General features: G+C 47.2%; 20 non-coding genes across 20 annotated transcripts; all 20 read left to right on the plus strand.

Annotated features, from left to right (window-relative positions):
• The first annotated feature begins 316 nt into the window (after nt 1-316).
• On the plus strand, nt 317-388 carry trnac-gca (transfer RNA cysteine (anticodon GCA)). The gene has a single exon. It is a non-coding gene; the product is annotated as a tRNA-Cys (tRNA).
• A 968-nt stretch (nt 389-1,356) lies between these two features.
• trnac-gca (transfer RNA cysteine (anticodon GCA)) lies at nt 1,357-1,428 on the plus strand. The gene has a single exon. It is a non-coding gene; the product is annotated as a tRNA-Cys (tRNA).
• A 968-nt stretch (nt 1,429-2,396) lies between these two features.
• On the plus strand, nt 2,397-2,468 carry trnac-gca (transfer RNA cysteine (anticodon GCA)). Its single transcript has one exon. It is a non-coding gene; the product is annotated as a tRNA-Cys (tRNA).
• A 968-nt stretch (nt 2,469-3,436) lies between these two features.
• trnac-gca (transfer RNA cysteine (anticodon GCA)) lies at nt 3,437-3,508 on the plus strand. Its single transcript has one exon. It is a non-coding gene; the product is annotated as a tRNA-Cys (tRNA).
• Nucleotides 3,509-4,476: 968 nt separating this feature from the next.
• On the plus strand, nt 4,477-4,548 carry trnac-gca (transfer RNA cysteine (anticodon GCA)). The gene has a single exon. It is a non-coding gene; the product is annotated as a tRNA-Cys (tRNA).
• A 968-nt stretch (nt 4,549-5,516) lies between these two features.
• trnac-gca (transfer RNA cysteine (anticodon GCA)) lies at nt 5,517-5,588 on the plus strand. Its single transcript has one exon. It is a non-coding gene; the product is annotated as a tRNA-Cys (tRNA).
• Nucleotides 5,589-6,556: 968 nt separating this feature from the next.
• trnac-gca (transfer RNA cysteine (anticodon GCA)) lies at nt 6,557-6,628 on the plus strand. Its single transcript has one exon. It is a non-coding gene; the product is annotated as a tRNA-Cys (tRNA).
• A 968-nt stretch (nt 6,629-7,596) lies between these two features.
• trnac-gca (transfer RNA cysteine (anticodon GCA)) lies at nt 7,597-7,668 on the plus strand. Its single transcript has one exon. It is a non-coding gene; the product is annotated as a tRNA-Cys (tRNA).
• Nucleotides 7,669-8,636: 968 nt separating this feature from the next.
• Nucleotides 8,637-8,708, plus strand: trnac-gca (transfer RNA cysteine (anticodon GCA)). Its single transcript has one exon. It is a non-coding gene; the product is annotated as a tRNA-Cys (tRNA).
• Nucleotides 8,709-9,676: 968 nt separating this feature from the next.
• trnac-gca (transfer RNA cysteine (anticodon GCA)) lies at nt 9,677-9,748 on the plus strand. The gene has a single exon. It is a non-coding gene; the product is annotated as a tRNA-Cys (tRNA).
• Nucleotides 9,749-10,716: 968 nt separating this feature from the next.
• Nucleotides 10,717-10,788, plus strand: trnac-gca (transfer RNA cysteine (anticodon GCA)). Its single transcript has one exon. It is a non-coding gene; the product is annotated as a tRNA-Cys (tRNA).
• Nucleotides 10,789-11,756: 968 nt separating this feature from the next.
• Nucleotides 11,757-11,828, plus strand: trnac-gca (transfer RNA cysteine (anticodon GCA)). The gene has a single exon. It is a non-coding gene; the product is annotated as a tRNA-Cys (tRNA).
• A 968-nt stretch (nt 11,829-12,796) lies between these two features.
• On the plus strand, nt 12,797-12,868 carry trnac-gca (transfer RNA cysteine (anticodon GCA)). The gene has a single exon. It is a non-coding gene; the product is annotated as a tRNA-Cys (tRNA).
• A 968-nt stretch (nt 12,869-13,836) lies between these two features.
• trnac-gca (transfer RNA cysteine (anticodon GCA)) lies at nt 13,837-13,908 on the plus strand. The gene has a single exon. It is a non-coding gene; the product is annotated as a tRNA-Cys (tRNA).
• Nucleotides 13,909-14,876: 968 nt separating this feature from the next.
• On the plus strand, nt 14,877-14,948 carry trnac-gca (transfer RNA cysteine (anticodon GCA)). The gene has a single exon. It is a non-coding gene; the product is annotated as a tRNA-Cys (tRNA).
• A 968-nt stretch (nt 14,949-15,916) lies between these two features.
• Nucleotides 15,917-15,988, plus strand: trnac-gca (transfer RNA cysteine (anticodon GCA)). Its single transcript has one exon. It is a non-coding gene; the product is annotated as a tRNA-Cys (tRNA).
• Nucleotides 15,989-19,036: 3,048 nt separating this feature from the next.
• trnac-gca (transfer RNA cysteine (anticodon GCA)) lies at nt 19,037-19,108 on the plus strand. The gene has a single exon. It is a non-coding gene; the product is annotated as a tRNA-Cys (tRNA).
• Nucleotides 19,109-20,076: 968 nt separating this feature from the next.
• trnac-gca (transfer RNA cysteine (anticodon GCA)) lies at nt 20,077-20,148 on the plus strand. The gene has a single exon. It is a non-coding gene; the product is annotated as a tRNA-Cys (tRNA).
• A 959-nt stretch (nt 20,149-21,107) lies between these two features.
• Nucleotides 21,108-21,179, plus strand: trnac-gca (transfer RNA cysteine (anticodon GCA)). The gene has a single exon. It is a non-coding gene; the product is annotated as a tRNA-Cys (tRNA).
• Nucleotides 21,180-22,147: 968 nt separating this feature from the next.
• trnac-gca (transfer RNA cysteine (anticodon GCA)) lies at nt 22,148-22,219 on the plus strand. The gene has a single exon. It is a non-coding gene; the product is annotated as a tRNA-Cys (tRNA).
• Nucleotides 22,220-25,173: the final 2,954 nt, after the last annotated feature.

Raw genomic sequence — 25,173 nt, forward strand, 5'->3', positions numbered from 1 at the left:
CAATCTAGAGGTAGTCCTATTTCTTATATCCATGTTTCCGCTGTTGAACTTTTCATACTTGATTATGATTGAAACACAGCGCTTCCAAGACATCAATGCTTATGGCGTAAAGCACTTCTGATGCGAATGTGTGTTCCATTCCTACAGACCGAAATGAAAAAGCTTTTGGCGGTGGTTGAAAAGATCCCCATTTCATGTCTGGGTGCCTCTCTGTGAAAACAGTTCAGATGCTCTTGACATCGGAAGTGGTGTTATCTTATCGATTGTCTCTTTGGCTTGTTGGTTTTCTAGAATTTCTTCCCAAGCTATGGCAGCAGGGGGTATAGCTCAGTGGTAGAGCATTTGACTGCAGATCAAGAGGTCCCCAGTTCAAATCTGGGTGCCCCCTCATATAAAGATTGCGTTGTTTAGGCCTGTCTTTTCACTGATGTGAGAGAGAAGGTCCTAGCAAGAGAGCTTGGCCTCCTTGTGCTGCCTAGTATCTGAAAATGAACCGCACAAGGTTGTTGGGCTTTGTTTTCTTCATTATTAGCAGAGGATGGTTTCGATCCATCGACCTCTGGGTTATGGGCCCTGCACGCTTCCGCTGCGCCACTCTGCTAGCCATGCACCCTAGATGGGACTCGAACCCACAATCCCTGGCTTTGGAGGCCAGTGCCTTATCCACTAGGTCACTGGAACTTGGAAAAAGCTCCTTATATTGATTCTCCTTGCCTATCTTGCCTTTGCATTCTGCGGTCAAATACAAAGGACTGCATCTGACAATCCTCACGTGTCCCAAAGTATTCTGCTCACAACGCACCCAGATTTTAGCACAGGATGTAATCATTCCTTCCATCTGGTGGTCATGGGCCCAGCACCCTTACGCTGAACAGCTCTGCTACTTACCTGCCCAGGCAGGGTTATGGACACCAAAATATCTTCCCACTGGTTCGTTAAGCTTGTAGTGCACTTGGGAAACGCTGACAGGAAAGGCTTGACATCATGGCTGTTTAGGGGAGGCTGTCTTCAGCTTCGACACTCTGCTTCCATGACAAAAGCAATCTAGAGGTAGGCCTATTTCTTATATCCATGTTTCCGCTGTTGAACTTTTCATACTTGATTATGATTGAAACACAGCGCTTCCAAGACATCAATGCTTATGGCGTAAAGCACTTCTGATGCGAATGTGTGTTCCATTCCTACAGACCGAAATGAAAAAGCTTTTGGCGGTGGTTGAAAAGATCCCCATTTCATGTCTGGGTGCCTCTCTGTGAAAACAGTTCAGATGCTCTTGACATCGGAAGTGGTGTTATCTTATCGATTGTCTCTTTGGCTTGTTGGTTTTCTAGAATTTCTTCCCAAGCTATGGCAGCAGGGGGTATAGCTCAGTGGTAGAGCATTTGACTGCAGATCAAGAGGTCCCCAGTTCAAATCTGGGTGCCCCCTCATATAAAGATTGCATTGTTTAGGCCTGTCTTTTCACTGATGTGAGAGAGAAGGTCCTAGCAAGAGAGCTTGGCCTCCTTGTGCTGCCTAGTATCTGAAAATGAACCGCACAAGGTTGTTGGGTTTTGTTTTCTTCATTATTAGCAGAGGATGGTTTCGATCCATCGACCTCTGGGTTATGGGCCCTGCACGCTTCCGCTGCGCCACTCTGCTAGCCATGTACCCTAGATGGGACTCGAACCCACAATCCCTGGCTTAGGAGGCCAGTGCCTTATCCACTAGGTCACTGGAACTTGGAAAAAGCTCCTTATATTGATTCTCCTTGCCTATCTTGCCTTTGCATTCTGCGGTCAAATACAAAGGACTGCATCTGACAATCCTCACGTGTCCCAAAGTATTCTGCTCACAACGCACCCAGATTTTAGCACAGGATGTAATCATTCCTTCCATCTGGTGGTCATGGGCCCAGCACCCTTACGCTGAACAGCTCTGCTACTTACCTGCCCAGGCAGGGTTATGGACACCAAAATATCTTCCCACTGGTTCGTTAAGCTTGTAGTGCACTTGGGAAACGCTGCCAGGAAAGGCTTGACATCATGGCTGTTTAGGGGAGGCTGTCTTCAGCTTCGACAGTCTGCTTCCATGACAAAAGCAATCTAGAGGTAGGCCTATTTCTTATATCCATGTTTCCGCTGTTGAACTTTTCATACTTGATTATGATTGAAACACAGCGCTTCCAAGACATCAATGCTTATGGCGTAAAGCACTTCTGATGCGAATGTGTGTTCCATTCCTACAGACCGAAATGAAAAAGCTTTTGGCGGTGGTTGAAAAGATCCCCATTTCATGTCTGGGTGCCTCTCTGTGAAAACAGTTCAGATGCTCTTGACATCGGAAGTGGTGTTATCTTATCGATTGTCTCTTTGGCTTGTTGGTTTTCTAGAATTTCTTCCCAAGCTATGGCAGCAGGGGGTATAGCTCAGTGGTAGAGCATTTGACTGCAGATCAAGAGGTCCCCAGTTCAAATCTGGGTGCCCCCTCATATAAAGATTGCGTTGTTTAGGCCTGTCTTTTCACTGATGTGAGAGAGAAGGTCCTAGCAAGAGAGCTTGGCCTCCTTGTGCTGCCTAGTATCTGAAAATGAACCGCACAAGGTTGTTGGGCTTTGTTTTCTTCATTATTAGCAGAGGATGGTTTCGATCCATCGACCTCTGGGTTATGGGCCCTGCACGCTTCCGCTGCGCCACTCTGCTAGCCATGCACCCTAGATGGGACTCGAACCCACAATCCCTGGCTTAGGAGGCCAGTGCCTTATCCACTAGGTCACTGGAACTTGGAAAAAGCTCCTTATATTGATTCTCCTTGCCTATCTTGCCTTTGCATTCTGCGGTCAAATACAAAGGACTGCATCTGACAATCCTCACGTGTCCCAAAGTATTCTGCTCACAACGCACCCAGATTTTAGCACAGGATGTAATCATTCCTTCCATCTGGTGGTCATGGGCCCAGCACCCTTACGCTGAACAGCTCTGCTACTTACCTGCCCAGGCAGGGTTATGGACACCAAAATATCTTCTCACTGGTTCGTTAAGCTTGTAGTGAACTTGGGAAACGCTGCCAGGAAAGGCTTGACATCATGGCTGTTTAGGGGAGGCTGTCTTCAGCTTCGACACTCTGCTTCCATGACAAAAGCAATCTAGAGGTAGGCCTATTTCTTATATCCATGTTTCCGCTGTTGAACTTTTCATACTTGATTATGATTGAAACACAGCGCTTCCAAGACATCAATGCTTATGGCGTAAAGCACTTCTGATGCGAATGTGTGTTCCATTCCTACAGACCGAAATGAAAAAGCTTTTGGCGGTGGTTGAAAAGATCCCCATTTCATGTCTGGGTGCCTCTCTGTGAAAACAGTTCAGATGCTCTTGACATCGGAAGTGGTGTTATCTTATCGATTGTCTCTTTGGCTTGTTGGTTTTCTAGAATTTCTTCCCAAGCTATGGCAGCAGGGGGTATAGCTCAGTGGTAGAGCATTTGACTGCAGATCAAGAGGTCCCCAGTTCAAATCTGGGTGCCCCCTCATATAAAGATTGCATTGTTTAGGCCTGTCTTTTCACTGATGTGAGAGAGAAGGTCCTAGCAAGAGAGCTTGGCCTCCTTGTGCTGCCTAGTATCTGAAAATGAACCGCACAAGGTTGTTGGGTTTTGTTTTCTTCATTATTAGCAGAGGATGGTTTCGATCCATCGACCTCTGGGTTATGGGCCCTGCACGCTTCCGCTGCGCCACTCTGCTAGCCATGTACCCTAGATGGGACTCGAACCCACAATCCCTGGCTTAGGAGGCCAGTGCCTTATCCACTAGGTCACTGGAACTTGGAAAAAGCTCCTTATATTGATTCTCCTTGCCTATCTTGCCTTTGCATTCTGCGGTCAAATACAAAGGACTGCATCTGACAATCCTCACGTGTCCCAAAGTATTCTGCTCACAACGCACCCAGATTTTAGCACAGGATGTAATCATTCCTTCCATCTGGTGGTCATGGGCCCAGCACCCTTACGCTGAACAGCTCTGCTACTTACCTGCCCAGGCAGGGTTATGGACACCAAAATATCTTCCCACTGGTTCGTTAAGCTTGTAGTGCACTTGGGAAACGCTGCCAGGAAAGGCTTGACATCATGGCTGTTTAGGGGAGGCTGTCTTCAGCTTCGAGACTCTGCTTCCATGACAAAAGCAATCTAGAGGTAGGCCTATTTCTTATATCCATGTTTCCGCTGTTGAACTTTTCATACTTGATTATGATTGAAACACAGCGCTTCCAAGACATCAATGCTTATGGCGTAAAGCACTTCTGATGCGAATGTGTGTTCCATTCCTACAGACCGAAATGAAAAAGCTTTTGGCGGTGGTTGAAAAGATCCCCATTTCATGTCTGGGTGCCTCTCTGTGAAAACAGTTCAGATGCTCTTGACATCGGAAGTGGTGTTATCTTATCGATTGTCTCTTTGGCTTGTTGGTTTTCTAGAATTTCTTCCCAAGCTATGGCAGCAGGGGGTATAGCTCAGTGGTAGAGCATTTGACTGCAGATCAAGAGGTCCCCAGTTCAAATCTGGGTGCCCCCTCATATAAAGATTGCGTTGTTTAGGCCTGTCTTTTCACTGATGTGAGAGAGAAGGTCCTAGCAAGAGAGCTTGGCCTCCTTGTGCTGCCTAGTATCTGAAAATGAACCGCACAAGGTTGTTGGGCTTTGTTTTCTTCATTATTAGCAGAGGATGGTTTCGATCCATCGACCTCTGGGTTATGGGCCCTGCACGCTTCCGCTGCGCCACTCTGCTAGCCATGCACCCTAGATGGGACTCGAACCCACAATCCCTGGCTTTGGAGGCCAGTGCCTTATCCACTAGGTCACTGGAACTTGGAAAAAGCTCCTTATATTGATTCTCCTTGCCTATCTTGCCTTTGCATTCTGCGGTCAAATACAAAGGACTGCATCTGACAATCCTCACGTGTCCCAAAGTATTCTGCTCACAACGCACCCAGATTTTAGCACAGGATGTAATCATTCCTTCCATCTGGTGGTCATGGGCCCAGCACCCTTACGCTGAACAGCTCTGCTACTTACCTGCCCAGGCAGGGTTATGGACACCAAAATATCTTCCCACTGGTTCGTTAAGCTTGTAGTGCACTTGGGAAACGCTGACAGGAAAGGCTTGACATCATGGCTGTTTAGGGGAGGCTGTCTTCAGCTTCGACACTCTGCTTCCATGACAAAAGCAATCTAGAGGTAGGCCTATTTCTTATATCCATGTTTCCGCTGTTGAACTTTTCATACTTGATTATGATTGAAACACAGCGCTTCCAAGACATCAATGCTTATGGCGTAAAGCACTTCTGATGCGAATGTGTGTTCCATTCCTACAGACCGAAATGAAAAAGCTTTTGGCGGTGGTTGAAAAGATCCCCATTTCATGTCTGGGTGCCTCTCTGTGAAAACAGTTCAGATGCTCTTGACATCGGAAGTGGTGTTATCTTATCGATTGTCTCTTTGGCTTGTTGGTTTTCTAGAATTTCTTCCCAAGCTATGGCAGCAGGGGGTATAGCTCAGTGGTAGAGCATTTGACTGCAGATCAAGAGGTCCCCAGTTCAAATCTGGGTGCCCCCTCATATAAAGATTGCATTGTTTAGGCCTGTCTTTTCACTGATGTGAGAGAGAAGGTCCTAGCAAGAGAGCTTGGCCTCCTTGTGCTGCCTAGTATCTGAAAATGAACCGCACAAGGTTGTTGGGTTTTGTTTTCTTCATTATTAGCAGAGGATGGTTTCGATCCATCGACCTCTGGGTTATGGGCCCTGCACGCTTCCGCTGCGCCACTCTGCTAGCCATGTACCCTAGATGGGACTCGAACCCACAATCCCTGGCTTAGGAGGCCAGTGCCTTATCCACTAGGTCACTGGAACTTGGAAAAAGCTCCTTATATTGATTCTCCTTGCCTATCTTGCCTTTGCATTCTGCGGTCAAATACAAAGGACTGCATCTGACAATCCTCACGTGTCCCAAAGTATTCTGCTCACAACGCACCCAGATTTTAGCACAGGATGTAATCATTCCTTCCATCTGGTGGTCATGGGCCCAGCACCCTTACGCTGAACAGCTCTGCTACTTACCTGCCCAGGCAGGGTTATGGACACCAAAATATCTTCCCACTGGTTCGTTAAGCTTGTAGTGCACTTGGGAAACGCTGCCAGGAAAGGCTTGACATCATGGCTGTTTAGGGGAGGCTGTCTTCAGCTTCGACAGTCTGCTTCCATGACAAAAGCAATCTAGAGGTAGGCCTATTTCTTATATCCATGTTTCCGCTGTTGAACTTTTCATACTTGATTATGATTGAAACACAGCGCTTCCAAGACATCAATGCTTATGGCGTAAAGCACTTCTGATGCGAATGTGTGTTCCATTCCTACAGACCGAAATGAAAAAGCTTTTGGCGGTGGTTGAAAAGATCCCCATTTCATGTCTGGGTGCCTCTCTGTGAAAACAGTTCAGATGCTCTTGACATCGGAAGTGGTGTTATCTTATCGATTGTCTCTTTGGCTTGTTGGTTTTCTAGAATTTCTTCCCAAGCTATGGCAGCAGGGGGTATAGCTCAGTGGTAGAGCATTTGACTGCAGATCAAGAGGTCCCCAGTTCAAATCTGGGTGCCCCCTCATATAAAGATTGCGTTGTTTAGGCCTGTCTTTTCACTGATGTGAGAGAGAAGGTCCTAGCAAGAGAGCTTGGCCTCCTTGTGCTGCCTAGTATCTGAAAATGAACCGCACAAGGTTGTTGGGCTTTGTTTTCTTCATTATTAGCAGAGGATGGTTTCGATCCATCGACCTCTGGGTTATGGGCCCTGCACGCTTCCGCTGCGCCACTCTGCTAGCCATGCACCCTAGATGGGACTCGAACCCACAATCCCTGGCTTAGGAGGCCAGTGCCTTATCCACTAGGTCACTGGAACTTGGAAAAAGCTCCTTATATTGATTCTCCTTGCCTATCTTGCCTTTGCATTCTGCGGTCAAATACAAAGGACTGCATCTGACAATCCTCACGTGTCCCAAAGTATTCTGCTCACAACGCACCCAGATTTTAGCACAGGATGTAATCATTCCTTCCATCTGGTGGTCATGGGCCCAGCACCCTTACGCTGAACAGCTCTGCTACTTACCTGCCCAGGCAGGGTTATGGACACCAAAATATCTTCCCACTGGTTCGTTAAGCTTGTAGTGCACTTGGGAAACGCTGACAGGAAAGGCTTGACATCATGGCTGTTTAGGGGAGGCTGTCTTCAGCTTCGACACTCTGCTTCCATGACAAAAGCAATCTAGAGGTAGGCCTATTTCTTATATCCATGTTTCCGCTGTTGAACTTTTCATACTTGATTATGATTGAAACACAGCGCTTCCAAGACATCAATGCTTATGGCGTAAAGCACTTCTGATGCGAATGTGTGTTCCATTCCTACAGACCGAAATGAAAAAGCTTTTGGCGGTGGTTGAAAAGATCCCCATTTCATGTCTGGGTGCCTCTCTGTGAAAACAGTTCAGATGCTCTTGACATCGGAAGTGGTGTTATCTTATCGATTGTCTCTTTGGCTTGTTGGTTTTCTAGAATTTCTTCCCAAGCTATGGCAGCAGGGGGTATAGCTCAGTGGTAGAGCATTTGACTGCAGATCAAGAGGTCCCCAGTTCAAATCTGGGTGCCCCCTCATATAAAGATTGCATTGTTTAGGCCTGTCTTTTCACTGATGTGAGAGAGAAGGTCCTAGCAAGAGAGCTTGGCCTCCTTGTGCTGCCTAGTATCTGAAAATGAACCGCACAAGGTTGTTGGGTTTTGTTTTCTTCATTATTAGCAGAGGATGGTTTCGATCCATCGACCTCTGGGTTATGGGCCCTGCACGCTTCCGCTGCGCCACTCTGCTAGCCATGTACCCTAGATGGGACTCGAACCCACAATCCCTGGCTTAGGAGGCCAGTGCCTTATCCACTAGGTCACTGGAACTTGGAAAAAGCTCCTTATATTGATTCTCCTTGCCTATCTTGCCTTTGCATTCTGCGGTCAAATACAAAGGACTGCATCTGACAATCCTCACGTGTCCCAAAGTATTCTGCTCACAACGCACCCAGATTTTAGCACAGGATGTAATCATTCCTTCCATCTGGTGGTCATGGGCCCAGCACCCTTACGCTGAACAGCTCTGCTACTTACCTGCCCAGGCAGGGTTATGGACACCAAAATATCTTCCCACTGGTTCGTTAAGCTTGTAGTGCACTTGGGAAACGCTGCCAGGAAAGGCTTGACATCATGGCTGTTTAGGGGAGGCTGTCTTCAGCTTCGACAGTCTGCTTCCATGACAAAAGCAATCTAGAGGTAGGCCTATTTCTTATATCCATGTTTCCGCTGTTGAACTTTTCATACTTGATTATGATTGAAACACAGCGCTTCCAAGACATCAATGCTTATGGCGTAAAGCACTTCTGATGCGAATGTGTGTTCCATTCCTACAGACCGAAATGAAAAAGCTTTTGGCGGTGGTTGAAAAGATCCCCATTTCATGTCTGGGTGCCTCTCTGTGAAAACAGTTCAGATGCTCTTGACATCGGAAGTGGTGTTATCTTATCGATTGTCTCTTTGGCTTGTTGGTTTTCTAGAATTTCTTCCCAAGCTATGGCAGCAGGGGGTATAGCTCAGTGGTAGAGCATTTGACTGCAGATCAAGAGGTCCCCAGTTCAAATCTGGGTGCCCCCTCATATAAAGATTGCGTTGTTTAGGCCTGTCTTTTCACTGATGTGAGAGAGAAGGTCCTAGCAAGAGAGCTTGGCCTCCTTGTGCTGCCTAGTATCTGAAAATGAACCGCACAAGGTTGTTGGGCTTTGTTTTCTTCATTATTAGCAGAGGATGGTTTCGATCCATCGACCTCTGGGTTATGGGCCCTGCACGCTTCCGCTGCGCCACTCTGCTAGCCATGCACCCTAGATGGGACTCGAACCCACAATCCCTGGCTTAGGAGGCCAGTGCCTTATCCACTAGGTCACTGGAACTTGGAAAAAGCTCCTTATATTGATTCTCCTTGCCTATCTTGCCTTTGCATTCTGCGGTCAAATACAAAGGACTGCATCTGACAATCCTCACGTGTCCCAAAGTATTCTGCTCACAACGCACCCAGATTTTAGCACAGGATGTAATCATTCCTTCCATCTGGTGGTCATGGGCCCAGCACCCTTACGCTGAACAGCTCTGCTACTTACCTGCCCAGGCAGGGTTATGGACACCAAAATATCTTCTCACTGGTTCGTTAAGCTTGTAGTGAACTTGGGAAACGCTGCCAGGAAAGGCTTGACATCATGGCTGTTTAGGGGAGGCTGTCTTCAGCTTCGACACTCTGCTTCCATGACAAAAGCAATCTAGAGGTAGGCCTATTTCTTATATCCATGTTTCCGCTGTTGAACTTTTCATACTTGATTATGATTGAAACACAGCGCTTCCAAGACATCAATGCTTATGGCGTAAAGCACTTCTGATGCGAATGTGTGTTCCATTCCTACAGACCGAAATGAAAAAGCTTTTGGCGGTGGTTGAAAAGATCCCCATTTCATGTCTGGGTGCCTCTCTGTGAAAACAGTTCAGATGCTCTTGACATCGGAAGTGGTGTTATCTTATCGATTGTCTCTTTGGCTTGTTGGTTTTCTAGAATTTCTTCCCAAGCTATGGCAGCAGGGGGTATAGCTCAGTGGTAGAGCATTTGACTGCAGATCAAGAGGTCCCCAGTTCAAATCTGGGTGCCCCCTCATATAAAGATTGCATTGTTTAGGCCTGTCTTTTCACTGATGTGAGAGAGAAGGTCCTAGCAAGAGAGCTTGGCCTCCTTGTGCTGCCTAGTATCTGAAAATGAACCGCACAAGGTTGTTGGGTTTTGTTTTCTTCATTATTAGCAGAGGATGGTTTCGATCCATCGACCTCTGGGTTATGGGCCCTGCACGCTTCCGCTGCGCCACTCTGCTAGCCATGTACCCTAGATGGGACTCGAACCCACAATCCCTGGCTTAGGAGGCCAGTGCCTTATCCACTAGGTCACTGGAACTTGGAAAAAGCTCCTTATATTGATTCTCCTTGCCTATCTTGCCTTTGCATTCTGCGGTCAAATACAAAGGACTGCATCTGACAATCCTCACGTGTCCCAAAGTATTCTGCTCACAACGCACCCAGATTTTAGCACAGGATGTAATCATTCCTTCCATCTGGTGGTCATGGGCCCAGCACCCTTACGCTGAACAGCTCTGCTACTTACCTGCCCAGGCAGGGTTATGGACACCAAAATATCTTCCCACTGGTTCGTTAAGCTTGTAGTGCACTTGGGAAACGCTGCCAGGAAAGGCTTGACATCATGGCTGTTTAGGGGAGGCTGTCTTCAGCTTCGAGACTCTGCTTCCATGACAAAAGCAATCTAGAGGTAGGCCTATTTCTTATATCCATGTTTCCGCTGTTGAACTTTTCATACTTGATTATGATTGAAACACAGCGCTTCCAAGACATCAATGCTTATGGCGTAAAGCACTTCTGATGCGAATGTGTGTTCCATTCCTACAGACCGAAATGAAAAAGCTTTTGGCGGTGGTTGAAAAGATCCCCATTTCATGTCTGGGTGCCTCTCTGTGAAAACAGTTCAGATGCTCTTGACATCGGAAGTGGTGTTATCTTATCGATTGTCTCTTTGGCTTGTTGGTTTTCTAGAATTTCTTCCCAAGCTATGGCAGCAGGGGGTATAGCTCAGTGGTAGAGCATTTGACTGCAGATCAAGAGGTCCCCAGTTCAAATCTGGGTGCCCCCTCATATAAAGATTGCGTTGTTTAGGCCTGTCTTTTCACTGATGTGAGAGAGAAGGTCCTAGCAAGAGAGCTTGGCCTCCTTGTGCTGCCTAGTATCTGAAAATGAACCGCACAAGGTTGTTGGGCTTTGTTTTCTTCATTATTAGCAGAGGATGGTTTCGATCCATCGACCTCTGGGTTATGGGCCCTGCACGCTTCCGCTGCGCCACTCTGCTAGCCATGCACCCTAGATGGGACTCGAACCCACAATCCCTGGCTTTGGAGGCCAGTGCCTTATCCACTAGGTCACTGGAACTTGGAAAAAGCTCCTTATATTGATTCTCCTTGCCTATCTTGCCTTTGCATTCTGCGGTCAAATACAAAGGACTGCATCTGACAATCCTCACGTGTCCCAAAGTATTCTGCTCACAACGCACCCAGATTTTAGCACAGGATGTAATCATTCCTTCCATCTGGTGGTCATGGGCCCAGCACCCTTACGCTGAACAGCTCTGCTACTTACCTGCCCAGGCAGGGTTATGGACACCAAAATATCTTCCCACTGGTTCGTTAAGCTTGTAGTGCACTTGGGAAACGCTGACAGGAAAGGCTTGACATCATGGCTGTTTAGGGGAGGCTGTCTTCAGCTTCGACACTCTGCTTCCATGACAAAAGCAATCTAGAGGTAGGCCTATTTCTTATATCCATGTTTCCGCTGTTGAACTTTTCATACTTGATTATGATTGAAACACAGCGCTTCCAAGACATCAATGCTTATGGCGTAAAGCACTTCTGATGCGAATGTGTGTTCCATTCCTACAGACCGAAATGAAAAAGCTTTTGGCGGTGGTTGAAAAGATCCCCATTTCATGTCTGGGTGCCTCTCTGTGAAAACAGTTCAGATGCTCTTGACATCGGAAGTGGTGTTATCTTATCGATTGTCTCTTTGGCTTGTTGGTTTTCTAGAATTTCTTCCCAAGCTATGGCAGCAGGGGGTATAGCTCAGTGGTAGAGCATTTGACTGCAGATCAAGAGGTCCCCAGTTCAAATCTGGGTGCCCCCTCATATAAAGATTGCATTGTTTAGGCCTGTCTTTTCACTGATGTGAGAGAGAAGGTCCTAGCAAGAGAGCTTGGCCTCCTTGTGCTGCCTAGTATCTGAAAATGAACCGCACAAGGTTGTTGGGTTTTGTTTTCTTCATTATTAGCAGAGGATGGTTTCGATCCATCGACCTCTGGGTTATGGGCCCTGCACGCTTCCGCTGCGCCACTCTGCTAGCCATGTACCCTAGATGGGACTCGAACCCACAATCCCTGGCTTAGGAGGCCAGTGCCTTATCCACTAGGTCACTGGAACTTGGAAAAAGCTCCTTATATTGATTCTCCTTGCCTATCTTGCCTTTGCATTCTGCGGTCAAATACAAAGGACTGCATCTGACAATCCTCACGTGTCCCAAAGTATTCTGCTCACAACGCACCCAGATTTTAGCACAGGATGTAATCATTCCTTCCATCTGGTGGTCATGGGCCCAGCACCCTTACGCTGAACAGCTCTGCTACTTACCTGCCCAGGCAGGGTTATGGACACCAAAATATCTTCCCACTGGTTCGTTAAGCTTGTAGTGCACTTGGGAAACGCTGCCAGGAAAGGCTTGACATCATGGCTGTTTAGGGGAGGCTGTCTTCAGCTTCGACAGTCTGCTTCCATGACAAAAGCAATCTAGAGGTAGGCCTATTTCTTATATCCATGTTTCCGCTGTTGAACTTTTCATACTTGATTATGATTGAAACACAGCGCTTCCAAGACATCAATGCTTATGGCGTAAAGCACTTCTGATGCGAATGTGTGTTCCATTCCTACAGACCGAAATGAAAAAGCTTTTGGCGGTGGTTGAAAAGATCCCCATTTCATGTCTGGGTGCCTCTCTGTGAAAACAGTTCAGATGCTCTTGACATCGGAAGTGGTGTTATCTTATCGATTGTCTCTTTGGCTTGTTGGTTTTCTAGAATTTCTTCCCAAGCTATGGCAGCAGGGGGTATAGCTCAGTGGTAGAGCATTTGACTGCAGATCAAGAGGTCCCCAGTTCAAATCTGGGTGCCCCCTCATATAAAGATTGCGTTGTTTAGGCCTGTCTTTTCACTGATGTGAGAGAGAAGGTCCTAGCAAGAGAGCTTGGCCTCCTTGTGCTGCCTAGTATCTGAAAATGAACCGCACAAGGTTGTTGGGCTTTGTTTTCTTCATTATTAGCAGAGGATGGTTTCGATCCATCGACCTCTGGGTTATGGGCCCTGCACGCTTCCGCTGCGCCACTCTGCTAGCCATGCACCCTAGATGGGACTCGAACCCACAATCCCTGGCTTAGGAGGCCAGTGCCTTATCCACTAGGTCACTGGAACTTGGAAAAAGCTCCTTATATTGATTCTCCTTGCCTATCTTGCCTTTGCATTCTGCGGTCAAATACAAAGGACTGCATCTGACAATCCTCACGTGTCCCAAAGTATTCTGCTCACAACGCACCCAGATTTTAGCACAGGATGTAATCATTCCTTCCATCTGGTGGTCATGGGCCCAGCACCCTTACGCTGAACAGCTCTGCTACTTACCTGCCCAGGCAGGGTTATGGACACCAAAATATCTTCTCACTGGTTCGTTAAGCTTGTAGTGAACTTGGGAAACGCTGCCAGGAAAGGCTTGACATCATGGCTGTTTAGGGGAGGCTGTCTTCAGCTTCGACACTCTGCTTCCATGACAAAAGCAATCTAGAGGTAGGCCTATTTCTTATATCCATGTTTCCGCTGTTGAACTTTTCATACTTGATTATGATTGAAACACAGCGCTTCCAAGACATCAATGCTTATGGCGTAAAGCACTTCTGATGCGAATGTGTGTTCCATTCCTACAGACCGAAATGAAAAAGCTTTTGGCGGTGGTTGAAAAGATCCCCATTTCATGTCTGGGTGCCTCTCTGTGAAAACAGTTCAGATGCTCTTGACATCGGAAGTGGTGTTATCTTATCGATTGTCTCTTTGGCTTGTTGGTTTTCTAGAATTTCTTCCCAAGCTATGGCAGCAGGGGGTATAGCTCAGTGGTAGAGCATTTGACTGCAGATCAAGAGGTCCCCAGTTCAAATCTGGGTGCCCCCTCATATAAAGATTGCGTTGTTTAGGCCTGTCTTTTCACTGATGTGAGAGAGAAGGTCCTAGCAAGAGAGCTTGGCCTCCTTGTGCTGCCTAGTGTCCGAAAATGAACCGCACAAGGTTGTTGGGCTTTGTTTTCTTCATTATTAGCAGAGGATGGTTTCGATCCATCGACCTCTGGGTTATGGGCCCAGCACGCTTCCGCTGCGCCACTCTGCTAGCCATACACCCTAGATGGGACTCAAACCCACAATCCCTGGCTTAGGAGGCCAGTGCCTTATCCACTAGGTCACTGGAACTTGGAAAAAGCTCCTTATATTGATTCTCCTTGCCTATCTTGCCTTTGCATTCTGCGGTCAAATACAAAGGACTGCATCTGACAATCCTCACGTGTCCCAAAGTATTCTGCTCACAACGCACCCAGATTTTAGCACAGGATGTAATCATTCCTTCCATCTGGTGGTCATGGGCCCAGCACCCTTACGCTGAACAGCTCTGCTACTTACCTGCCCAGGCAGGGTTATGGACACCAAAATATCTTCCCACTGGTTCGTTAAGCTTGTAGTGCACTTGGGAAACGCTGCCAGGAAAGGCTTGACATCATGGCTGTTTAGGGGAGGCTGTCTTCAGCTTCGACAGTCTGCTTCCATGACAAAAGCAATCTAGAGGTAGGCCTATTTCTTATATCCATGTTTCCGCTGTTGAACTTTTCATACTTGATTATGATTGAAACACAGCGCTTCCAAGACATCAATGCTTATGGCGTAAAGCACTTCTGATGCGAATGTGTGTTCCATTCCTACAGACCGAAATGAAAAAGCTTTTGGCGGTGGTTGAAAAGATCCCCATTTCATGTCTGGGTGCCTCTCTGTGAAAACAGTTCAGATGCTCTTGACATCGGAAGTGGTGTTATCTTATCGATTGTCTCTTTGGCTTGTTGGTTTTCTAGAATTTCTTCCCAAGCTATGGCAGCAGGGGGTATAGCTCAGTGGTAGAGCATTTGACTGCAGATCAAGAGGTCCCCAGTTCAAATCTGGGTGCCCCCTCATATAAAGATTGCGTTGTTTAGGCCTGTCTTTTCACTGATGTGAGAGAGAAGGTCCTAGCAAGAGAGCTTGGCCTCCTTGTGCTGCCTAGTATCTGAAAATGAACCGCACAAGGTTGTTGGGCTTTGTTTTCTTCATTATTAGCAGAGGATGGTTTCGATCCATCGACCTCTGGGTTATGGGCCCTGCACGCTTCCGCTGCGCCACTCTGCTAGCCATGCACCCTAGATGGGACTCGAACCCACAATCCCTGGCTTAGGAGGCCAGTGCCTTATCCACTAGGTCACTGGAACTTGGAAAAAGCTCCTTATATTGATTCTCCTTGCCTATCTTGCCTTTGCATTCTGCGGTCAAATACAAAGGACTGCATCTGACAATCCTCACGTGTCCCAAAGTATTCTGCTCACAACGCACCCAGATTTTAGCACAGGATGTAATCATTCCTTCCATCTGGTGGTCATGGGCCCAGCACCCTTACGCTGAACAGCTCTGCTACTTACCTGCCCAGGCAGGGTTATGGACACCAAAATATCTTCTCACTGGTTCGTTAAGCTTGTAGTGAACTTGGGAAACGCTGCCAGGAAAGGCTTGACATCATGGCTGTTTAGGGGAGGCTGTCTTCAGCTTCGACACTCTGCTTCCATGACAAAAGCAATCTAGAGGTAGGCCTATTTCTTATATCCATGTTTCCGCTGTTGAACTTTTCATACTTGATTATGATTGAAACACAGCGCTTCCAAGACATCAATGCTTATGGCGTAAAGCACTTCTGATGCGAATGTGTGTTCCATTCCTACAGACCGAAATGAAAAAGCTTTTGGCGGTGGTTGAAAAGATCCCCATTTCATGTCTGGGTGCCTCTCTGTGAAAACAGTTCAGATGCTCTTGACATCGGAAGTGGTGTTATCTTATCGATTGTCTCTTTGGCTTGTTGGTTTTCTAGAATTTCTTCCCAAGCTATGGCAGCAGGGGGTATAGCTCAGTGGTAGAGCATTTGACTGCAGATCAAGAGGTCCCCAGTTCAAATCTGGGTGCCCCCTCATATAAAGATTGCGTTGTTTAGGCCTGTCTTTTCACTGATGTGAGAGAGAAGGTCCTAGCAAGAGAGCTTGGCCTCCTTGTGCTGCCTAGTGTCCGAAAATGAACCGCACAAGGTTGTTGGGCTTTGTTTTCTTCATTATTAGCAGAGGATGGTTTCGATCCATCGACCTCTGGGTTATGGGCCCAGCACGCTTCCGCTGCGCCACTCTGCTAGCCATACACCCTAGATGGGACTCGAACCCACAATCCCTGGCTTAGGAGGCCAGTGCCTTATCCACTAGGTCACTGGAACTTGGAAAAAGCTCCTTGTATTGATTCTCCTTGCCTATCTTGCCTTTGCATTCTGCGGTCAAATACAAAGGACTGCATCTGACAATCCTCACGTGTCCCAAAGTATTCTGCTCACAACGCACCCAGATTTTAGCACAGGATGTAATCATTCCTTCCATCTGGTGGTCATGGGCCCAGCACCCTTACGCTGAACAGCTCTGCTACTTTCCTGCCCAGGCAGGGTTATGGACACCAAAATATCTTCTCACTGGTTCGTTAAGCTTGTAGTGCACTTGGGAAACGCTGCCAGGAAAGGCTTGGCATCATGGCTGTTTAGGGGAGGCTGTCTTCAGCTTCGACACTCTGCTTCCATGACAAAAGCAATCTAGAGGTAGTCCTATTTCTTATATCCATGTTTCCGCTGTTGAACTTTTCATACTTGATTATGATTGAAACACAGCGCTTCCAAGACATCAATGCTTATGGCGTAAAGCACTTCTGATGCGAATGTGTGTTCCATTCCTACAGACCGAAATGAAAAAGCTTTTGGCGGTGGTTGAAAAGATCCCCATTTCATGTCTGGGTGCCTCTCTGTGAAAACAGTTCAGATGCTCTTGACATCGGAAGTGGTGTTATCTTATCGATTGTCTCTTTGGCTTGTTGGTTTTCTAGAATTTCTTCCCAAGCTATGGCAGCAGGGTGTATAGCTCAGTGGTAGAGCATTTGACTGCAGATCAAGAGGTCCCCAGTTCAAATCTGGGTGCCCCCTCATATAAAGATTGCGTTGTTTAGGCCTGTCTTTTCACTGATGTGAGAGAGAAGGTCCTAGCAAGAGAGCTTGGCCTCCTTGTGCTGCCTAGTATCTGAAAATGAACCGCACAAGGTTGTTGGGCTTTGTTTTCTTCATTATTAGCAGAGGATGGTTTCGATCCATCGACCTCTGGGTTATGGGCCCTGCACGCTTCCGCTGCGCCACTCTGCTAGCAATGCACCCTAGATGGGACTCGAACCCACAATCCCTGGCTTAGGAGGCCAGTGCCTTATCCACTAGGTCACTGGAACTTGGAAAAAGCTCCTTATATTGATTCTCCTTGCCTATCTTGCCTTTGCATTCTGCGGTCAAATACAAAGGACTGCATCTGACAATCCTCACGTGTCCCAAAGTATTCTGCTCACAACGCACCCAGATTTTAGCACAGGATGTAATCATTCCTTCCATCTGGTGGTCATGGGCCCAGCACCCTTACGCTGAACAGCTCTGCTACTTACCTGCCCAGGCAGGGTTATGGACACCAAAATATCTTCTCACTGGTTCGTTAAGCTTGTAGTGCACTTGGGAAACGCTGCCAGGAAAGGCTTGACATCATGGCTGTTTAGGGGAGGCTGTCTTCAGCTTCGACACTCTGCTTCCATGACAAAAGCAATCTAGAGGTAGGCCTATTTCTTATATCCATGTTTCCGCTGTTGAACTTTTCATACTTGATTATGATTGAAACACAGCGCTTCCAAGACATCAATGCTTATGGCGTAAAGCACTTCTGATGCGAATGTGTGTTCCATTCCTACAGACCGAAATGAAAAAGCTTTTGGCGGTGGTTGAAAAGATCCCCATTTCATGTCTGGGTGCCTCTCTGTGAAAACAGTTCAGATGCTCTTGACATCGGAAGTGGTGTTATCTTATCGATTGTCTCTTTGGCTTGTTGGTTTTCTAGAATTTCTTCCCAAGCTATGGCAGCAGGGTGTATAGCTCAGTGGTAGCGCATTTGACTGCAGATCAAGAGGTCCCCAGTTCAAATCTGAGTGCCCCCTCATATAAAGATTGCGTTGTTTAGGCCTGTCTTTTCACTGATGTGAGAGAGAAGGTCCTAGCAAGAGAGCTTGGCCTCCTTGTGCTGCCTAGTGTCCGAAAATGAACCGCACAAGGTTGTTGGGCTTTGTTTTCTTCATTATTAGCAGAGGATGGTTTCGATCCATCGACCTCTGGGTTATGGGCCCAGCACGCTTCCGCTGCGCCACTCTGCTAGCCATACACCCTAGATGGGACTCGAACCCACAATCCCTGGCTTAGGAGGCCAGTGCCTTATCCACTAGGTCACTGGAACTTGGAAAACGATCCTTGTATTGATTCTCCTTGCCTATCTTGCCTTTGCATTCTGCGGTCAAATACAAAGGACTGCATCTGACAATCCTCACGTGTCCCAAAGTATTCTGCTCACAACGCACCCAGATTTTAGCACAGGATGTAATCATTCCTTCCATCTGGTGGTCATGGGCCCAGCACCCTTACGCTGAACAGCTCTGCTACTTACCTGCCCAGGCAGGGTTATGGACACCAAAATATCTTCCCACTGGTTCGTTAAGCTTGTAGTGCACTTGGGAAACGCTGCCAGGAAAGGCTTGACATCATGGCTGTTTAGGGGAGGCTGTCTTCAGCTTCGACACTCTGCTTCCATGACAAAAGCAATCTAGAGGTAGGCCTATTTCTTATATCCATGTTTCCGCTGTTGAACTTTTCATACTTGATTATGATTGAAACACAGCGCTTCCAAGACATCAATGCTTATGGCGTAAAGCACTTCTGATGCGAATGTGTGTTCCATTCCTACAGACCGAAATGAAAAAGCTTTTGGCGGTGGTTGAAAAGATCCCCATTTCATGTCTGGGTGCCTCTCTGTGAAAACAGTTCAGATGCTCTTGACATCGGAAGTGGTGTTATCTTATCGATTGTCTCTTTGGCTTGTTGGTTTTCTAGAATTTCTTCCCAAGCTATGGCAGCAGGGGGTATAGCTCAGTGGTAGAGCATTTGACTGCAGATCAAGAGGTCCCCAGTTCAAATCTGGGTGCCCCCTCATATAAAAATTGCGTTGTTTAGGCCTGTCTTTTCACTGATGTGAGAGAGAAGGTCCTAGCAAGAGAGCTTGGCCTCCTTGTGCTGCCTAGTGTCCGAAAATGAACCGCACAAGGTTGTTGGGCTTTGTTTTCTTCATTATTAGCAGAGGATGGTTTCGATCCATCGACCTCTGGGTTATGGGCCCAGCACGCTTCCGCTGCGCCACTCTGCTAGCCATACACCCTAGATGGGACTCGAACCCACAATCCCTGGCTTAGGAGGCCAGTGCCTTATCCACTAGGTCACTGGAACTTGGAAAAAGCTCCTTGTATTGATTCTCCTTGCCTATCTTGCCTTTGCATTCTGCGGTCAAATACAAAGGACTGCATCTGACAATCCTCACGTGTCCCAAAGTATTCTGCTCACAACGCACCCAGATTTTAGCACAGGATGTAATCATTCCTTCCATCTGGTGGTCATGGGCCCAGCACCCTTACGCTGAACAGCTCTGCTACTTACCTGCCCAGGCAGGGTTATGGACACCAAAATATCTTCCCACTGGTTCGTTAAGCTTGTAGTGCACTTGGGAAACGCTGCCAGGAAAGGCTTGACATCATGGCTGTTTAGGGGAGGCTGTCTTCAGCTTCGACACTCTGCTTCCATGACAAAAGCAATCTAGAGGTAGGCCTATTTCTTATATCCATGTTTCCGCTGTTGAACTTTTCATACTTGATTATGATTGAAACACAGCGCTTCCAAGACATCAATGCTTATGGCGTAAAGCACTTCTGATGCGAATGTGTGTTCCATTCCTACAGACCGAAATGAAAAAGCTTTTGGCGGTGGTTGAAAAGATCCCCATTTCATGTCTGGGTGCCTCTCTGTGAAAACAGTTCAGATGCTCTTGACATCGGAAGTGGTGTTATCTTATGGATTGTCTCTTTGGCTTGTTGGTTTTCTAGAATTTCTTCCCAAGCTATGGCAGCAGGGGGTATAGCTCAGTGGTAGAGCATTTGACTGCAGATCAAGAGGTCCCCAGTTCAAATCTGGGTGCCCCCTCATATAAAGATTGCGTTGTTTAGGCCTGTCTTTTCACTGATGTGAGAGAGAAGGTCCTAGCAAGAGAGCTTGTGCTGCCTAGTGTCCGAAAATGAACCGCACAAGGTTGTTGGGCTTTGTTTTCTTCATTATTAGCAGAGGATGGTTTCGATCCATCGACCTCTGGGTTATGGGCCCAGCACGCTTCCGCTGCGCCACTCTGCTAGCCATACACCCTAGATGGGACTCGAACCCACAATCCCTGGCTTAGGAGGCCAGTGCCTTATCCACTAGGTCACTGGAACTTGGAAAAAGCTCCTTGTATTGATTCTCCTTGCCTATCTTGCCTTTGCATTCTGCGGTCAAATACAAAGGACTGCATCTGACAATCCTCACGTGTCCCAAAGTATTCTGCTCACAACGCACCCAGATTTTAGCACAGGATGTAATCATTCCTTCCATCTGGTGGTCATGGGCCCAGCACCCTTACGCTGAACAGCTCTGCTACTTACCTGCCCAGGCAGGGTTATGGACACCAAAATATCTTCCCACTGGTTCGTTAAGCTTGTAGTGCACTTGGGAAACGCTGCCAGGAAAGGCTTGACATCATGGCTGTTTAGGGGAGGCTGTCTTCAGCTTCGACACTCTGCTTCCATGACAAAAGCAATCTAGAGGTAGGCCTATTTCTTATATCCATGTTTCCGCTGTTGAACTTTTCATACTTGATTATGATTGAAACACAGCGCTTCCAAGACATCAATGCTTATGGCGTAAAGCACTTCTGATGCGAATGTGTGTTCCATTCCTACAGACCGAAATGAAAAAGCTTTTGGCGGTGGTTGAAAAGATCCCCATTTCATGTCTGGGTGCCTCTCTGTGAAAACAGTTCAGATGCTCTTGACATCGGAAGTGGTGTTATCTTATCGATTGTCTCTTTGGCTTGTTGGTTTTCTAGAATTTCTTCCCAAGCTATGGCAGCAGGGGGTATAGCTCAGTGGTAGAGCATTTGACTGCAGATCAAGAGGTCCCCAGTTCAAATCTGGGTGCCCCCTCATATAAAGATTGCGTTGTTTAGGCCTGTCTTTTCACTGATGTGAGAGAGAAGGTCCTAGCAAGAGAGCTTGGCCTCCTTGTGCTGCCTAGTATCTGAAAATGAACCGCACAAGGTTGTTGGGCTTTGTTTTCTTCATTATTAGCAGAGGATGGTTTCGATCCATCGACCTCTGGGTTATGGGCCCTGCACGCTTCCGCTGCGCCACTCTGCTAGCCATGCACCCTAGATGGGACTCGAACCCACAATCCCTGGCTTAGGAGGCCAGTGCCTTATCCACTAGGTCACTGGAACTTGGAAAAAGCTCCTTATATTGATTCTCCTTGCCTATCTTGCCTTTGCATTCTGCGGTCAAATACAAAGGACTGCATCTGACAATCCTCACGTGTCCCAAAGTATTCTGCTCACAACGCACCCAGATTTTAGCACAGGATGTAATCATTCCTTCCATCTGGTGGTCATGGGCCCAGCACCCTTACGCTGAACAGCTCTGCTACTTACCTGCCCAGGCAGGGTTATGGACACCAAAATATCTTCTCACTGGTTCGTTAAGCTTGTAGTGAACTTGGGAAACGCTGCCAGGAAAGGCTTGACATCATGGCTGTTTAGGGGAGGCTGTCTTCAGCTTCGACACTCTGCTTCCATGACAAAAGCAATCTAGAGGTAGGCCTATTTCTTATATCCATGTTTCCGCTGTTGAACTTTTCATACTTGATTATGATTGAAACACAGCGCTTCCAAGACATCAATGCTTATGGCGTAAAGCACTTCTGATGCGAATGTGTGTTCCATTCCTACAGACCGAAATGAAAAAGCTTTTGGCGGTGGTTGAAAAGATCCCCATTTCATGTCTGGGTGCCTCTCTGTGAAAACAGTTCAGATGCTCTTGACATCGGAAGTGGTGTTATCTTATGGATTGTCTCTTTGGCTTGTTGGTTTTCTAGAATTTCTTCCCAAGCTATGGCAGCAGGGGGTATAGCTCAGTGGTAGAGCATTTGACTGCAGATCAAGAGGTCCCCAGTTCAAATCTGGGTGCCCCCTCATATAAAGATTGCGTTGTTTAGGCCTGTCTTTTCACTGATGTGAGAGAGAAGGTCCTAGCAAGAGAGCTTGGCCTCCTTGTGCTGCCTAGTGTCCGAAAATGAACCGCACAAGGTTGTTGGGCTTTGTTTTCTTCATTATTAGCAGGGGATGGTTTCGATCCATCGACCTCTGGGTTATGGGCCCAGCACGCTTCCGCTGCGCCACTCTGCTAGCCATACACCCTAGATGGGACTCGAACCCACAATCCCTGGCTTAGGAGGCCAGTGCCTTATCCACTAGGTCACTGGAACTTGGAAAAAGCTCCTTGTATTGATTCTCCTTGCCTATCTTGCCTTTGCATTCTGCGGTCAAATACAAAGGACTGCATCTGACAATCCTCACGTGTCCCAAAGTATTCTGCTCACAACGCACCCAGATTTTAGCACAGGATGTAATCATTCCTTCCATCTGGTGGTCATGGGCCCAGCACCCTTACGCTGAACAGCTCTGCTACTTACCTGCCCAGGCAGGGTTATGGACACCAAAATATCTTCCCACTGGTTCGTTAAGCTTGTAGTGCACTTGGGAAACGCTGCCAGGAAAGGCTTGACATCATGGCTGTTTAGGGGAGGCTGTCTTCAGCTTCGACACTCTGCTTCCATGACAAAAGCAATCTAGAGGTAGGCCTATTTCTTATATCCATGTTTCCGCTGTTGAACTTTTCATACTTGATTATGATTGAAACACAGCGCTTCCAAGACATCAATGCTTATGGCGTAAAGCACTTCTGATGCGAATGTGTGTTCCATTCCTACAGACCGAAATGAAAAAGCTTTTGGCGGTGGTTGAAAAGATCCCCATTTCATGTCTGGGTGCCTCTCTGTGAAAACAGTTCAGATGCTCTTGACATCGGAAGTGGTGTTATCTTATCGATTGTCTCTTTGGCTTGTTGGTTTTCTAGAATTTCTTCCCAAGCTATGGCAGCAGGGTGTATAGCTCAGTGGTAGAGCATTTGACTGCAGATCAAGAGGTCCCCAGTTCAAATCTGCGTGCCCCCTCATATAAAGATTGCGTTGTTTAGGCCTGTCTTTTCACTGATGTGAGAGAGAAGGTCCTAGCAAGAGAGCTTGGCCTCCTTGTGCTGCCTAGTATCTGAAAATGAACCGCACAAGGTTGTTGGGCTTTGTTTTCTTCATTATTAGCAGAGGATGGTTTCGATCCATCGACCTCTGGGTTATGGGCCCTGCACGCTTCCGCTGCGCCACTCTGCTAGCAATGCACCCTAGATGGGACTCGAACCCACAATCCCTGGCTTAGGAGGCCAGTGCCTTATCCACTAGGTCACTGGAACTTGGAAAAAGCTCCTTATATTGATTCTCCTTGCCTATCTTGCCTTTGCATTCTGCGGTCAAATACAAAGGACTGCATCTGACAATCCTCACGTGTCCCAAAGTATTCTGCTCACAACGCACCCAGATTTTAGCACAGGATGTAATCATTCCTTCCATCTGGTGGTCATGGGCCCAGCACCCTTACGCTGAACAGCTCTGCTACTTACCTGCCCAGGCAGGGTTATGGACACCAAAATATCTTCTCACTGGTTCGTTAAGCTTGTAGTGCACTTGGGAAACGCTGCCAGGAAAGGCTTGACATCATGGCTGTTTAGGGGAGGCTGTCTTCAGCTTCGACACTCTGCTTCCATGACAAAAGCAATCTAGAGGTAGGCCTATTTCTTATATCCATGTTTCCGCTGTTGAACTTTTCATACTTGATTATGATTGAAACACAGCGCTTCCAAGACATCAATGCTTATGGCGTAAAGCACTTCTGATGCGAATGTGTGTTCCATTCCTACAGACCGAAATGAAAAAGCTTTTGGCGGTGGTTGAAAAGATCCCCATTTCATGTCTGGGTGCCTCTCTGTGAAAACAGTTCAGATGCTCTTGACATCGGAAGTGGTGTTATCTTATCGATTGTCTCTTTGGCTTGTTGGTTTTCTAGAATTTCTTCCCAAGCTATGGCAGCAGGGTGTATAGCTCAGTGGTAGCGCATTTGACTGCAGATCAAGAGGTCCCCAGTTCAAATCTGAGTGCCCCCTCATATAAAGATTGCGTTGTTTAGGCCTGTCTTTTCACTGATGTGAGAGAGAAGGTCCTAGCAAGAGAGCTTGGCCTCCTTGTGCTGCCTAGTGTCCGAAAATGAACCGCACAAGGTTGTTGGGCTTTGTTTTCTTCATTATTAGCAGAGGATGGTTTCGATCCATCGACCTCTGGGTTATGGGCCCAGCACGCTTCCGCTGCGCCACTCTGCTAGCCATACACCCTAGATGGGACTCGAACCCACAATCCCTGGCTTAGGAGGCCAGTGCCTTATCCACTAGGTCACTGGAACTTGGAAAAAGCTCCTTGTATTGATTCTCCTTGCCTATCTTGCCTTTGCATTCTGCGGTCAAATACAAAGGACTGCATCTGACAATCCTCACGTGTCCCAAAGTATTCTGCTCACAACGCACCCAGATTTTAGCACAGGATGTAATCATTCCTTCCATCTGGTGGTCATGGGCCCAGCACCCTTACGCTGAACAGCTCTGCTACTTACCTGCCCAGGCAGGGTTATGGACACCAAAATATCTTCCCACTGGTTCGTTAAGCTTGTAGTGCACTTGGGAAACGCTGCCAGGAAAGGCTTGACATCATGGCTGTTTAGGGGAGGCTGTCTTCAGCTTCGACACTCTGCTTCCATGACAAAAGCAATCTAGAGGTAGGCCTATTTCTTATATCCATGTTTCCGCTGTTGAACTTTTCATACTTGATTATGATTGAAACACAGCGCTTCCAAGACATCAATGCTTATGGCGTAAAGCACTTCTGATGCGAATGTGTGTTCCATTCCTACAGACCGAAATGAAAAAGCTTTTGGCGGTGGTTGAAAAGATCCCCATTTCATGTCTGGGTGCCTCTCTGTGAAAACAG

Source organism: Hoplias malabaricus, chromosome 6, assembly GCF_029633855.1.
Source record: "Hoplias malabaricus isolate fHopMal1 chromosome 6, fHopMal1.hap1, whole genome shotgun sequence".
Classification (NCBI taxonomy): Eukaryota; Metazoa; Chordata; class Actinopteri; order Characiformes; family Erythrinidae; genus Hoplias; species Hoplias malabaricus.